Source organism: Sphaerodactylus townsendi, linkage group LG04, assembly GCF_021028975.2.
Source record: "Sphaerodactylus townsendi isolate TG3544 linkage group LG04, MPM_Stown_v2.3, whole genome shotgun sequence".
Taxonomy (NCBI): Eukaryota; Metazoa; Chordata; class Lepidosauria; order Squamata; family Sphaerodactylidae; genus Sphaerodactylus; species Sphaerodactylus townsendi.
The window spans coordinates 157601454-157617201 of NC_059428.1; the positions used below are offsets into that span (position 1 = coordinate 157601454).

At 41.7% G+C, this 15748-nt stretch overlaps 1 pseudogene; it reads right to left on the reverse strand.

Moving 5' to 3' along the window:
• Positions 1 to 2423: 2423 nt before the first annotated feature.
• On the reverse strand, positions 2424 to 10486 carry LOC125430684 (annotated as a pseudogene).
• Between the last annotated feature and the right edge of the window lie 5262 nt (positions 10487 to 15748).

Genomic DNA, 15748 nt, shown 5'->3' on the forward strand with positions numbered 1-15748 from the left:
AGTTGTGGCTGAGTGCATTGTATTGCGGGTGGGGTTATCAGTCCATTTGCATTGTAGTCGCATTTCATTCCCTGCAGCAGCAGCAGTATTGATGAATGCAAGTCCTGTGTTTGGGTGGAGTCCATTTTCTCACCAGACATAGTGTGTAACAGACTTCCCTCTGTGATACACCTCTGAAAATGCCAGCCACAGATGCAGGCGTAACATTAGAAACAAGACCTACAAGACCATGGCCACACAGCCCGGAAAACCCACAACAACCAATTAGTAGAATGCTTTGGTTGTTACTGGGATACTTTCATTTGTGGACCATCACATATTTGCTGGTGAATTATCGACTCACCTAAATAGCAGGAAGTCCAGGACCAAAACAGGAGTGGGGTTGCCAATTCTGCTTTGTGGCTTCCTCCCCACTCTATTATGATCAGGCTGGTCTGTTTAGACTAGCACATGTTGTTGCTGAGTAGTACACCCCACTGAGTTGTTATGCCAGCCACATGGAAAGAATTCTAGGCTGGGGGAGTTCACTGAAGGTATGTAGAAGTCCCTTCTTGAGACCCATTTCCTTCCAGCTAACAATATATATATTTATTTTGCTGAAGTGGCTTTCCCATGCATCTTCTTCACTTGTTAGGAATGTCCAGAGTGGAAATATTTGCCAGTTCCCACAGCTGGCGAGGAAATGTGCAAGTTCTTCTTTGAGATGTGGCAAAGATCAGGAAGCACAAGTGAGAGGGGGGCACAAGGTGAGAGTATAATGTAGTGGTTAAGAGCAGGTGGATTCTAATCTGAAGAACCTGAATGGCAGAGGCTTATTTGGTGAACCAGATGTGTTTCTCCACTCCTACATTCCTGCTGGGTGACCTTTGGCCAGTCACAGTTCTCTCTGAACTCTCTCAGCCCCACCTACCTCACAAGGCAAATGCCTTAGCAGACCAGGTGCTCAGGAGCAGCAGCAGAAGGCCATTGCTTTCACATCCTGCACGTGAGCTCCCAAAGGCACCTGGTGGGCCACTGTGAGTAGCAGAGTGCTGGACTAGATGGACTCTGGTCTGATCCAGCAGGCTCTTCCTTATGTTCTTAAGGCCATTGCTTTCACATCCTGCCTGTGAGCTCCCAAAGGCACCTGGTGGGCCACTGCGAGTAGCAGAGTGCTGGTCTAGATGGACTCTGGTCTGATCCAGCAGGCTCTTTCTTATGTTCTTAAGGCCATTGCTTTCACATCCTGCCTGTGAGCTCCCAAAGGCACCTGGTGGGCCACTGCGAGTAGCAGAGTGCTGGACTAGATGGACTCCGGTCTGATCCAGCAGGCTAGTTCTTATGTTCTTATGTTCTTAGGTGTCTGTTGTGGGGAGAGGAAGGGAAAAGAGCTTGTCAGCCACCTTGAGTCTCCTTATAGGAGAGAAAGGTGGGGTATAAATCCAAACTCCCCTTCTTCTTCTATCGGAGGCGTGGGCAACGGAAGCAGAAGCAATTTGTACTTCCTGTTTTCTCCAGATTTGGCTACTCCCTACTCTTCCCTTTTCCACTTTCTGATTTCTTTGCATCCCAATGTTGCCAAGGATCATGGCACCAGATCCACTCGTGTTACCTGAGAGTAATACATCGGTCTGTGATGCTGCAAAAGAATCCCAAGAGGCATCTTTCTGACGGCTTCAGGTCCTCACAGATTTCCATAAAAACATGGTTACCTCAGGTAAATGCCAGGGTTTGCTTGTGCAGTCAAACCACTCGGGAATAGACTCCAAGGAGCAACTTATGTGTACCACCCTGTTAAATTGCTCAAGCACGCCCATATCTGAACGTTGGCAACCCACCTGCAGGTGTAGCTACCCCTCCCCCTTCCCATCTCAAAAGACTTTGCACCCACCCACCCCGATTTACTCCAGATATGTCAAAACTAAATGTGTCAAAAGCATGGCAGAGCATGGTTTGGTTATCAGATATTCAGTCATCATATTAAAAGTGGAAAAAAATCAACCGTATAAGTAAGAACATAAGAAAGAGCATGCTGGATCAAACCAGAATCCATCTAGTCCAGTACTCTGCTTCTCGCAGTGGCCCACCGGATGCCTTTGGGAGCTCACATAAAGCAATGGCCTTCTGCTGCTGCTGCTGCTGCTGCTGTTCCTGAGCACCTGGTCTGCTAAGGCATTTGCAATCTCAGATCAAGGAGGATCAAGATTGGGAGCCAGAGATCGACTTCTCCTCCATGAAGAAATGTTTACTTTTATTAGTCCTAATTCTTTCACCCAGTGTTTTCAATGTATGCCCCCTGGTTCTAGTATTGTGAGAAAGAGAGAAAAATTTCTCTCTGTCAACATTTTCTACCCCATGCACAATTTTATAGATTTCAGTCATATCCCCGTCAGACGTCTCCTCTCCAAACTAAAGTAGCATGAGAAAAAAAAATGACCCTAGAGTTCATGAATGATGGATTTACTTTATATGTATAAATGAACAATTTTACTGGTGTTACAATAGCAAGGCATTTGATGAAGCTGGTTATTTGAAGGCAAAGACCAGTTTAGACATTCTCATTAAACATTTTTTGTTTAAACAATAAACAAAAATCAATGTGATTTTTCTTCTCCGTTGAGACTTTCGTACACCTTGATTGAATGGGAGATGGAGGCCAGTGAACTCTTGAAGAGAAAGTATCTACAAGATCTCTTTGGAAAACCCACATTTATTGAATATTCCTAATAGCGCCTAATGCAAATGAAGCATAAAGTTCAGAGTTGTTCTCCTTAGATTCCAACTTTATCTCTGTTTGAGGTGGTGCCCTTTTAATTAAAACATCAGACAATAATAAAGATCAGATAGCGCATTGTGATCAAATAGCGCATTTCTCTAACCATATGAAACAATATACTGGCGACTGTCAATGCCATTTCACTGTATAAAATGTAGAAATATAAAGTAGTCTTGCAATAAGAAAGGATGTTTTACAGTACAGTTAGCTTGGTCTTCCTCCTGATCTCTTTAACTTTTAACCAGGACCCGGAACTCTAGAAAATAAAACGAAAAAAGATTTCGGATTTCATTCTTGTGAATCTAGAAAGATCCACTTTTGTATTTTAAACAGTCAACATGGATTTATATCCCCCCTTTCTCTCCTATAGGAGACTCAAAGAGGCTTACAAACTCCTTTCCCTTCCCCTCTCACAACAAATACCATGTGCAGTAGGTGAGGCTGAGAGAGCTCCGAAGAACTGTGACTAGCTCAAGGTCACCCAGCTGGCATGTACAGGCTAATCTGAATTCCCCAGGTAAGCCTCCACAGCTCAAACAGCAGAGCGGGGAATCAAACCCGGTTCTACCAGATTACAGTACACCTGCTCTTAACCACTACGCCACGGCTGCTCCCTAGATGGAATTCAGTGGCTGCAGGGTAACCGGGCACTCTCCTATAATGGTTTGTGAGTTTTCTGCTATACAAGAAGGTTTCACTGTGTGTGATCGCTGGCTTCCTGGATCAATGCAGTATGACATCATCATTGCACAGGTGATGCAATGAGATTTCACCAGATCCCCCTAACTAATGGTGGAATAGGGCAGAAGCTCCCAACCTTCTTGAGCCTGTGGGCACATTTGGAATTTTTACGCCATGTTGTGAACACACAGCAGCAACATGGCTGCCACATGGGGCGGAGCCAGCCACAAAATGATTGCTTCAGCTTATCGGTAAGACAGTGCAGATCCTTGGGCGGTGGCCACTACTGCCGAAGCAGCATGTTAAAAAATCAGCACAGCCAATCAAATCTCTGATAGTCACAAGCATTACTGGGCAAACGCCATTTCTGACCCCACCCACTCTCTAAAAAAACACTTGGCCGGGTGCCAGAAAAAAGGTGTTGGCGGGCGCCTACAGGCACTACATTAGAGGCCTCAATTCAGATGACTGAAGATACACAAGATAAAGATCACCTAAAGATAATCTGGCTGAATTGTGATTGGATCCTTTACTTTCCAGAGCTCCTCTGATCAATAGATCTTGAACAATGACTAAAAGTTTCTGAAGGGAAATATGATAGGAAAGTAATAACCAATTAATTAATATTCAGATCACTGTCTAGCATCAGATACAGAACAACATCCTTTGGGAATAATAATTTGGATTCTTCAAAATAGCATAAATAGCAGAAAATCCCAGTATCGATTTTATCCAGAATCCTTACCATCCAATCCGATTTTGCCATCTCCATCAGTGTCACCTGCTTTGAGAAACACCTTGATCTCCTCATCAGTCAAATCTCTGCTACCTAGCTTAAAAACCCACAGGAATTTCCTACGAAAAAAAGACGAGCCGTATTACTGATAGGGCAGTCTGCTCTAATATGTTAATAGATGCATTCTACTGCTCTTCTTTTTGCTGAGAAAAAGATCCTGCAATTAGTTCAAGAAAAAGTTTATGATCCGAGGGCCAAGAAAAAACAAAGCTTATTCCAGTATCTCAAGGTGGCTACAAAGAAACGTCACTGCATCTGCTCCCAGAGTGTGGATAACTAAATCTACACAACAGGCTTCCTATGACGACCATGTGTGTTCAAAGTGCCATCAAATCACAGCTATATGGGAACCCCTTATGGGGTGTTCAAGGCACAAGACCCTGGGCTGCCTTGGCAGTCTGTCATCCAAACACAAACCATGACCAGCCGTGCTTAGGTTCCATGATCAGCCATGCAGGTCAGGGCAACTATCACGTAGGATTCTGCAAAATCAAGGAACCTCTGCTTTGCAGGGGAAAATACATATCCTGCAGAAATCAGAGTTATTATCAGGATGGAGGATAGTGGTGGAGGGAGGACACATAGTCAACCAGATCGACAGTACAATCCTTAGCGTGCTCCTTTCTAAGTCATCAATGGACCTAAAAGGCTGTAAAGTATTTTAGGCTGCACTGCATGTCAACCACTTAAACCAGCGAGAGAGAGAGAGAGAGACTCACTTCAATTCAATTTCCTCAATGAACCCACTCTTGTCCTGGTCACTTTCAAAAAAAAGGTCCTGTGGTTGAAAGAATTAGGACCTGGAATGAGGAAAAAAAAGAGTCAGAAACTCGCCAACCTCCTCAAAGGCAGGTAGAAGCTGGGTGTGCGTGTGAAACAACGACAGAAGTCTTGCCAGGCACAATTGATTTCAAATCACCGAACATACATCGAGGCCCCTGTACATAGATTAGACCTAACTGTTAGCGCTACATCTGAATTAAATATTGTGCACATCTGCCTCTTCAATGATGTTTGAGGTTTAATGCACACCCACTTCCAGAAGGATAGCTACATCTGTTGTTGCATCTGAAACAGCAAAAACCTATGCCCAAGTGAAAGCTTATTAGAAGTCACCATAAGTTGGGGCGACAGTATTTTCTACCACCAGTGTCTAAGGTAATTGTTTTTCTGGCATTGCCTAAGAGTTTGCATGTTTCTGGGACTATGGTGGTTGTGTGCTTATCCAACTATGGGTTATATTGGTCTCTATACATAGACCTAAATGTTAGCACCACATCTGAATTAAATATTGTGCACATCTGCCTCTTCAATGATGTTTGAGGTTTAATGCACACCCACTTCCAGAAGGATAGCTACGTCTGTTGTTGCATCTGAAACAGCAAAAACCTATGCCCAAGTTAAAGCTTATTAGAAGTCACCATAAGTTGGGGCGACAGTATTTTCTACCACCAGTGTCTAAGGTAATTGTTTTTCTGGCATTGCCTAAGAGTTTGCATGTTTCTGGGACTATGGTGGTTGTGTGCTTATCCAACTATGGGTTATATTGGTCTCTATACATAGACCTAAATGTTAAAGGTCTTGCTATCTACTAAATATTGTGCACATCTGCCTCTTCAATGATGTTTTGAGGTTTAATGCACACCCACTTCCAGAAGGATAGCTACGCCTGTTGTTGCATCTGAAACAGCAAAACCTATGCCCAAGTTGTGCTTATTAGAAGTCACCATAAGTTGGGGCGACAGTATTTTCTACCACCAGTGTCTAAGGTAATTGTTTTTCTGGCATTGCCTAAGAGTTTGCATGTTTCTGGGACTATGGTGGTTGTGTGCTTATCCAACTATGGGTTATATTGGTCTCTATACATAGACCTAAATGTTAGCACCACATCTGAATTAAATATTGTGCACATCTGCCTCTTCAATGATGTTTGAGGTTTAATGCACACCCACTTCCAGAAGGATAGCTACATCTGTTGTTGCATCTGAAACAGCAAAAACTTATGCCCAAGTTAAAGCTTATTAGAAGTCACCATAAGTTGGGGCAACAGTATTTTCTACCACCAGTGTCTAAGGTGTTACAAGACTCCTGTTTATTTGCAAAGAAACATGTTTATTACAGGCAAGATCTGGAAAAGAATTAAGTTTCTAGCCATGGGGTTTGCTATCAATAATTTGGATTCGCTGTGGCTTGGTTGTGTTTTAATTGTTTCTTTTGAAGGAGGTTAAAGTTGGAAGTACTAGTTTTCCCTCTATTGCTATGACCAAGGCCAATGCTACTAATAAGTCATTCTGATACCCTAGCAGGGTGGAATCAGATCTGCAAACAAAAGAATGCAGAATAAGTTTAGAGAGAATCTCAGGGGAACAGAAGACTTTGTCAAGTCAGGAGTTACCTTTGCAACTCTCCAGTCCAGCAGCAATTTCTGCATCGTTCAGGATTCCAGAGAAAGCCATTTTCTAGCTGTTGGGGAGGAGGGAGAGAGAATTAGTGTGTTATAAAGACGTACAGGAAAGCTACTGAGATAATGACATTCCCCCCCAAGGAGAGGATGAACCTCAGGATAGGTGGCTGTAGCTGCCGTCGCTCAAGTTGATCCTGGTCGTTCGAAAATTCCAAGTGGTTTTCCATTTCCTCTGCGTAACAACCCTGGACTGCCTTGGCAGTCTGTCATCCAAACACAAACCATGACCAGCCGTGATTAGCTTCCATGATCAGCCATGCAGGTGAGGGCAACTATCACGTAGGATTCTGCAAAATCAGGGATCCTCTGCTTTGCAGGGGAAAATACATATCCTGCGGAAATCAGAATTATCTTCTCATCAGGATGGAGGATAGTGATGGAGGGAGGACACAACCAACCATATCTGGATACCTCCAGGGGAAGGAAATCCTATTTTCTCCTCCTGCCCTCACAGCTAACTCTGTCCCCCTGACACACTACTGGCTCTAGTTCACCTGTTCCCTCCACTGGCTCTAGTTCATTTTGCCCACTGTCTTTTCTTGGTCCACCCAACTGCCAGAATGGTGCACGCAGAGAGTCAGCGTGGTGTAGCGGTTAAGAGCAGGTGCACTCTAATCTGGATTCCCTGCTCTGCTGCTTGAGCTGTGGAGGTTTATCTAGGGAACCAGATGAGCTTGTGCACTCCAACACATGCCAGCTGGGTGACCTTGGGCTAGTCACAGTTCTTCAGAGCTCTCTCAGCCCCACCCACCTCACAGGGTATTTGTTGTGGGGGGGGCAGGAAGTGAAAGGAGATTGTAAGCCCTTTTGAGTCTCCTATAGGAAAGAAAAAGGGGATATAAATCCAATTCTTCTCCTTCTTCTTCTTCTCCTCCTCCTCCTCTTCTTCAGTTGGAGAGGGGAGAGACATGTCCAAGAAAGCCCCACCTTTTTAAAAAAAGCTATTTTTACATGTAATGTTTGTGAAATCCGTCATCCCTCTGCAAGCAGAGTAGCTCTTGCTCTTTTCCAAGTCTCTTCATTTTAAAAGCACTGCTAAGCAAAAGTGTGCTTGCCATTGCTGACCATCAGGTTTATTTTATTTATAGGGGAAAAAAATAAGCGTGGAAGATGTTGGAAGTTGCAGTTTAAGCCCTTGTAGAACCAGAGAGCATCTACCTTTTGTAACGCATATTGTGCAAACAAGCTGCCGTTTCTTCAATTCTGGTGTTTGTTTTTTTTGGACCAAGTTTATCAAACCCAGATTTCTATGCGATACATTCCACATGTAAAAATGGGATGTTAACTATTGCTGCACCTACCATTTCAAAATGCCAAGGGGGTGGTGTTTCCATTTTGGATGTCTTCATCATTTAAAAAGATCTCTCTCTAATACAGCAATATATATTATGCAGAAGGTTGAGCCAGAATGGTTTTTCCATATACATTACAGTCTGTCTCAGAAAAAGATGCTAGTAGGGTTTTATATTCCTCTGCCAGGGAACTCAATATGCCGGACCTACTTTATTGTAGAATGCTCCGCCTGGGTCCTAGTGCCTACCTAGCCCTGCTCCCCTCCATCCGTTTGAAAGTAAAAATGCATTTTGGCATTCAGTTTAATTATACAACTTGTATCAAAGTGCCATGTTCAGTAATGCACAAAATAATGGTTTTGACAAAGGCAACATGTAAAAAAGAAAATTCTTACATTCGTTTGGTACTACCGTGTTTCCCCGAATATAAGACAGTGTCTTATATTAATTTTTGCTCCCAAAGATGTGCTATGTCTTATTTTCAGGGGATGTCTTATTTTTCCTGTGTTCTGTTCGTCGGGCAAGCTTCCAAACAAAAACTTTGCTATGTCTTACTTTCGGGGGATGCCTTATATTTCGCACTTCAGCAAAACCTCTACCAAAGTCTTATTTTTCGGGGATGTCTTATATTAGGGGAAACAGGGTATATTCTAATGCAGAAACATACGGTTTTCTCGACTGCTGCACCTCCACTAACTGTACTAGCATCTTTTTATAGTTGTGTATGCATATATAGTTTTTACTTGTTTAGCCTCCTCTTATACTGTTGTAGGGCTGACCTGTGAGACATACTGTGCAATCTATCAGTTCAGATTCTTTTTTGAAACCCCCAAGATCTTTCTTCCTGCCCACAAAGATAAGGCAGGCAGTGAGCAGAGACTGAGGTTTTTTTAGGGGTGGCACCTCACTTTTGGAATGCTGTCAAACTTGATGCTCACGGGATGCCCCTTGGGGAAAGAACGGGATAAACATATGATAAAATAAATAAATGCCTACCTTCCTTTCTTGTAAGCACCAAGCGAAAATATTTCCGGCTGTGTAGTTTTCTGATCTATTGTGGCCGTGGTTTGGTACTTTTTGCTCTCACCAGATTGTGGAAGGAGCAAAAACTACCAGACCATATCCATACATCCCAGAAAACTCATACTAGCCAGTTGATTCCAGTTATGAAAGCCTTCAACATTTCTTTTTACCCAGGCTTTCAACCAAGCGTTTTACTTTAAAAAAAACAACAAAAGCTATTTTATGGTCTGCTCTGATCTGGAGGACTGTTTTATGAATGTCATTTTAGACTGCTGAATGTTTGTTTTACATACCATCACCAAACTCCATTAAAGAAGCATGTCTGTTATACTTTTATCAAACTGTACTTCAGGGAGTATTCATTTTCAGCATAGTAGTGCAATCCTGTGCAGAATATTGTACTCAATGGACTGGAGTGAATGCATAGGACTGGACTATGCTGCAAAAAATAATTGGTTCGTTTTTAAAAAATTTTTTTAAAAAATGTAACTTATTCAGAACAAAAAAATAATATAAAACATACAATTACAGTCATTTTTCCTGAATATACAACTTTTTAGAATAATACTTCTTAATAAAATTGTGCAATTCCAATTACCTAGAAGATATCTTATATACAGGTTTTACCACCTTCTTTGATCCATCTTTTACATTTTCAAACTTATCCATCCCATTTAATTAATCACTTCTTATTCGGCCCTTCTTTTTCTAAGATGAAAAGAAAAAAATAAAGTTCCTTTACCTGAGTTTTTCCTCCTTTGTTGTTTCTGCAACAAGTAAGTTTCCCCCTTTAACATTTACATTATTATACGCTTAAATATTTTTACTTATCTTTTAGGTGCTACCTTAATAGAAAGAAATATGCAATATTATTAATTATCTTTCTTCTTAAGATACTGTAAATACAATTCCCATGTGTCTTCAAACTTTTCCACATTGTCCTGTAGCCTCCAAGTCAATTTGTCTAAATCCATAACTTCACGAAGTCTATGTTCCCAATTTCTAACCATCGGGACATCATTTTCTCTTCCATTTCTTTCTACTTCAATTTTAGCAAAAGTTGTCATATACAAAAGTGAATGTTCATTTCTTAATACATTTTTTGTTAGCCCCAACAAAAAGGTTTTTGTTTTTCCCCCACTTTAACCTTTAGAATCTTCCCCATTTGTAATGCTATTTTTTCCAGAATTTCTTCACTTTCCAACAATTCCACCACATATGGAGGAAAGTACCTTTCTTTTTTCTACATTTACAACACAAATCATCTTTTTTATTATCTATTATTGCCATAGTACCACCTTTAGAACATTTTTACACAATTTTTTTCTCAGCTGATGCCTGTGGCAAAATGCATACAGCATCTTTTAAAAAAAAAACTCACTTCAATTCGTCTTCCTCAATGTTGTCCTTGTCAAGAATTCCAAAGACTTTTGCTTGCTTCTCCTCAGATTTGGTGTTCAGACTCACTTTGGGAGAAATGTTCTTCTGGTTGAAAGTATCAGGAGGAGGGACGTAGGTATGGATTTTTATGGGGGGGGTCGGGGTGTGGCCACGCCCCCGCCCACCCCTGAGGACTTGGCCACACATCTCCAAGCCCTGCCCCAGCCTCAATACTTATAAAAGCAGCTTTCCAAGGCCAGGGACGGGAAACTCCCCTACCCCGCCCCCCCACCAGCTGGGCTCCCAGCCAGCAGTCCCCTCTGCCCTCTCCTCCGGGCAGAGGTGTAGCTAGGGAAAATGGAGCCCAGTGCAAAATCTGAGTTTTGCGTGCCCCCCATGGGTGGCTGCTGTGATGCTGGAATCCACCCCCAAACAGCATCACTTTCAATGGTGTTTAAACTAGGGAGCCCAGATTCTCCTTTTAAAACATGCAGAGGCAGACAGTGGCAAACCACCTCTGTCCTCTTTGTTCTTCTTTGGCCTCTGTTTCTCTTTAGCCTTGAAAACCCATCAGTCAGCTGTACGTTGACAGTGCTTTCCACTACCAACATATAGGAGAATGATAGTGTCAGTTGTCTGAAATAGCTTCTAGGATCTGATTACTATATTTGGATACAGGGAAGAATTTACCTGCAGGTCAGATTTCTCTAGACAATTTAGGGGCGGGGGGTGGGTGGGTGGGTGGCGGCTTTTCCTTACTATTCCTTTTAGAATAATTAAGAGAATGTATTGTCGGAGGCTTTCATGGCCAGATTCAACAATTGTTGTGGGTTTTCCGGGCTGTGTGGCCGTGAACTGCAAGATCTTGTTCCTAATGTTTTGCCTGCATCTGTGATTGGGATCTTTAGAGGTGTATTACAGAGATCAGTCTGTTACCCACTGTGTCTGGTGAGAAAAGACTGTATATTGTCCACGTCCCAGGGTGGGAAACCAATCAGTAAGAGTTTGGGTGGAACTTGCTATGCAAAGTTGTGGCTGAGTGCATTGTATTGCGGGTGGGGTTATCAGTCCATTTGCATTGTAGTCGCATTTGCATTCCCTGCTGCAGCAGCAGTATTGATGAATGCAAGTCATGTGTTTGGGTAGAGTCCATTTTCTCACCAGACACAGTGTGTAACAGACTTCCCTCTGTGATACACCTCTGAAGATGCCAGCCACAGATGCAGGCGAAACATTAGGAACAAGATCTACAAGACCACTGCCACACAGTCCGGAAAACCCACAACAACCAATTAATAGAATGCTTTGGTTGTTACTGGGATACTTTCATTTGTGGATCATCCCATATTTGCTGGTGAATTAAATGAGAGTGCCATCAAGTAGTTGTGTATTTCTCAGAGAAATTGGCTAGGTTTTGGAGGTTTTTTTGGTCTGCTTGTGTATCATTTCAATTAATTTGCTTCAGCAGCTCCCTGGAAACATGCTAGCAGACATAAGTCCCTTAAACACAGTCTCCCGGTCAGTTGGCAACCAATCCAATCTCCCGGTACGGAAGCAAGGAATATACAGTACCATAGTTCATCGCAGAATGCAGTCTGCAGTAAGCCACATTTTTGATAACCTTCCTCAATGGTAATAATTTTGTCTTGCCGGCAATGGAATTTTTGGCAGAAAGGATAAATAATAACAGAAGGATAAAAGGTTATAAAGTGAATCAAGGAGAAATAAGGTTAAACTTATTTGCAGACGATATTTTAGTAATAACGGTGAATCCGGCTGATACAATGAAAGAATTAAAAATGATTCTAGAAGACTTTCAGAAATATTCAGGGTTAAAAGTCAACATGGAGAAAACAGAAATAATGGGGATTAGTATGGAAAAAAGACAATTAGAGAGAGGATTAGTAAAAAAGAAGATTAAATATTTGGGTATTACAATAACACATAGAAAGGAGAAGATGTTTAAATATAATTATGAAGCAAGGTGGAAAAATATTAAAACAAATAGAAGAATGGGATAAGAAGACCTTATCGATCGCAGGAAAAATTAAAGGATTAAAAATGTGTATAATTCCGAAAATGTTTTATTTATTTCGAACTCTTCCGTTGGAAATTAAGAAGAAACAATTTGAGGAATGGGATAGAAAGCTGAAAGCTTGGGTGTTTAATAATAAAAAACCAAGAATCATGAATAAGATTATATATATGACAAAAAATTCTTTAGGTTGGGGGATTCCAAAAAGGCAAGAATATTATGAAGCATTCCAAATTAAGAGTCTGATGAGTATAAACGAGGATAATGTTGAAAAATGGGTTAAGTTTGAAAATGAAATAAACGAAGGAGTTGGTGCACATGGTATCTTCAATAAAGAGTTGAAGAAAGGAAATCAAAAATCAATAGGACCAAGAAAGGTCTTGCTAGATATATGGGGAAAATGGAGAGGTAAATGGATGCCTGGCGCCCTGGATGTGGCACCTTTGGGAAGTGTGGCTGGCAAAGAAGGAAAAAAAGTGATAAAAATATTGAAAAGAAAAGGAATTCAAACTGTGGCAAATTTGATTAGGGAAGGAGGAGAAATTATGAAATTACAAAATTTTATAGAGATAGGAGGAAACGAGAACTGGTTGGTTTTGAGAGGCATTTGGGAAAGGATAAAGGTTTCACGGATAAAAGGAGAATGTATAATGTCAAAATGTCTGGAACTACATGGAAAATGCAAAGGGAAAATTCTAGGGCATATGTAGAAATATATGGTAGATGATAAGGAATTCATGATAAGAACATTGAAACAAAAATGGGAGAAGGGAGGATTTCTAGACATTGGTTATACTGAAAAATTAATAGACAGTTGGAAAAAATATAAAGATTGAGAAATATATGGAGTTAGAAAGAAAAGTGATATTAAAATGGTATAGAACACCAAAACAACTAGCATACATGATAAAAGGACTTAGTTCTAAATGCTGGCACTGTGGAGACCAAGAGGCATGTTATAGCCATATGTGGATAGAATGTGCAGAAGTAAAAAAATTTTGGACAATTGTATTGTTATATATTGAGAAACTGGTGAAGATAAATATTGATTTAAATAATGACTTAATGTTCGTGGGTGTAATGGAAGACAGAAGGGTGGATAAACAATATAGTTATATGTATAAAATAATGATTAAAGCAGCACATGCAACAATAGCCTTGGGCTGGAAAGAAAAGAAAAAATGGACACTTCAAAAATGGTTAGAATATATTTGGGAAGAAGTGACACTGGATATTTTTGATATATTAACCAAAAATAAGACATGGCAAGATAAACAGAATGAAATTTTGAAGACATGGATAATATACGTGGACTGGATGAAAGAAGCTCAAGTCAAAGAAGAAATATGGGAGAAGAGGCTACAGAGACTTACTGCTGTTTGTGTGACAAAACTATGAAGAAGAAATAATGGGGGGGGGGGAAGGGGGGGAAAGTATTGTTTGAAAATGTATGAAGAAGGAAATTACTATAAACTGTAAAATTCAAATGATACAATAAAAAATTAAAAGAAATAATTTTGTCTTGCCGACTTCGTTCAGGGTTCTGTTAGTAAACAGGATTGCTGGTACTATACCAGGGGTCAGCAACCTTTACCACCCAAAGAGCCATTTGGATCCATTTTCCACGGCCCTGAAGATCTACTGAGCCGGAGAGGCGGCTCCAGAGAGGCGGCTCCTCTGGTTTGGCTCCTCCACTCACCTTTCCTTTCAGTGCTGGGAGGCAGTGGTGCCAGGCAGGGAAACCCCCTCTGCCTGATGGAGCAGGCAGCCGCCTGCATGGGGAAGAGGGGGGATGGCGGCTGCGAGGATGGCAGAGGGGGGATGGCGCCCACACTACCCTCCACCATGCTACCCATGCCCACGCTACCCTCCGACCTCCAGGGGTTGGAGGGTAGCATTGGCGTGGCCCTCCAGCCCTCCAGAGCAGCGCTGGAAGGAGAAGTGAGTGGAGGGGACATGAAAAGTGGCGCACTCACGCATGAAGCCACCTCCAGTTCAGCCCCTCAACTCACCTTTCCTTCCAGCACTGCTCTGGAGGGCTGGAGGGACACACCCATGCTACCCTCGGACCTCCAGGCCACGCGGAACCGCAGAATAAGGCTGACAGAGCCGCATGTGGCTCCGGAGCCGTGGGTTGCAGACCCCTGTACTATACATTCCAGACAGTGTTTTAGTAAAAAAAATTCCTATTTTACAAAAATAGCTCATTTCCCAATTATACATTACAAAAAATATTCACTCCATCAATCTTAAAAGCACGTATATATAAAAGTTGATTTTAAAAAGTTTACATGAGGAGACTTAATTCACATGTCCCTGATGAGGCTAAGTTTATAATCACTACATCCGAATTAAAATGCCCCATCAAATACTTTCCATGTTGGGTGTTTTTACATTAGCCCAAGGTGTTAATTCCAGTGTTGCGTTGATTTTATTAGGTTCATTCACTCTGGTTTTTGGCACAAGCAGGTCCCATCTATAGACCCAGATGATATCCTCACCAGTGCCTCAAATAAGACGCAAAATACCCATAGATGGGAACTTTTTGTTGGATGTAGCAATATCTAAGGTGCAAAGGAGCTGAGAAAAAGACCCAGCAGGAGACAGGCAGGTGGTCAGCTACAGAGGGCTGGAATGTTTGTGACCTCCTCGATCCTTTTGTGTCACCTTTTGTCTGTCCTTAGACTGATACTCCCAGGTCTTATATCCTGCTTCTTCTTGAAAGTTAGTTAAAGGGACTCTTCCTAGCTAGCCAGCGTAGTGGTTAAGAGCAGGTGGATTCCAATTTGAAGAACCAGGTTTGATCCCCCACTCCTTCACCTGAGTGTCAGAGGCTTCTCTGGTGAACCAGATGTGTTTCCACACTCGTGCATTCCTGCTGGGTGACCTTGGGCTAGTTACAATTCTTTGGAACTCTCTCATCCCCACCTACATCACAAGGTGTCTCTATTGTGGGGAGAGGAAGGGAAAGGAGCTTGTCAGCCACCTTGAGTCTCCTTACGGGAGAGAAAGGTGGGGTATACATCCAAACTCTTCTTCTTCTTCTTCTAGAGAGATTGCAGCATGCTCTCTTTGCCTCTTTCCTATCCTAAATGTTGTTCCTAATAAATGTTTATCTTTTGCCCTTTTAATCAGAGTGTTTTCCGCTTCTCTATGCAGTAAATTCTAACATTTTATATGTGTTTAAAGATTGATGAAGTGAATATTTTTTGTAATGTATAATTGGGTATTGAGCTATTTTTGTAAAAGAGGATTTTTGTAGTAAAACACTATGTTGTACAGAATGTATAGTACTATCAGTCCCGTTTATTAATAGAAGTCT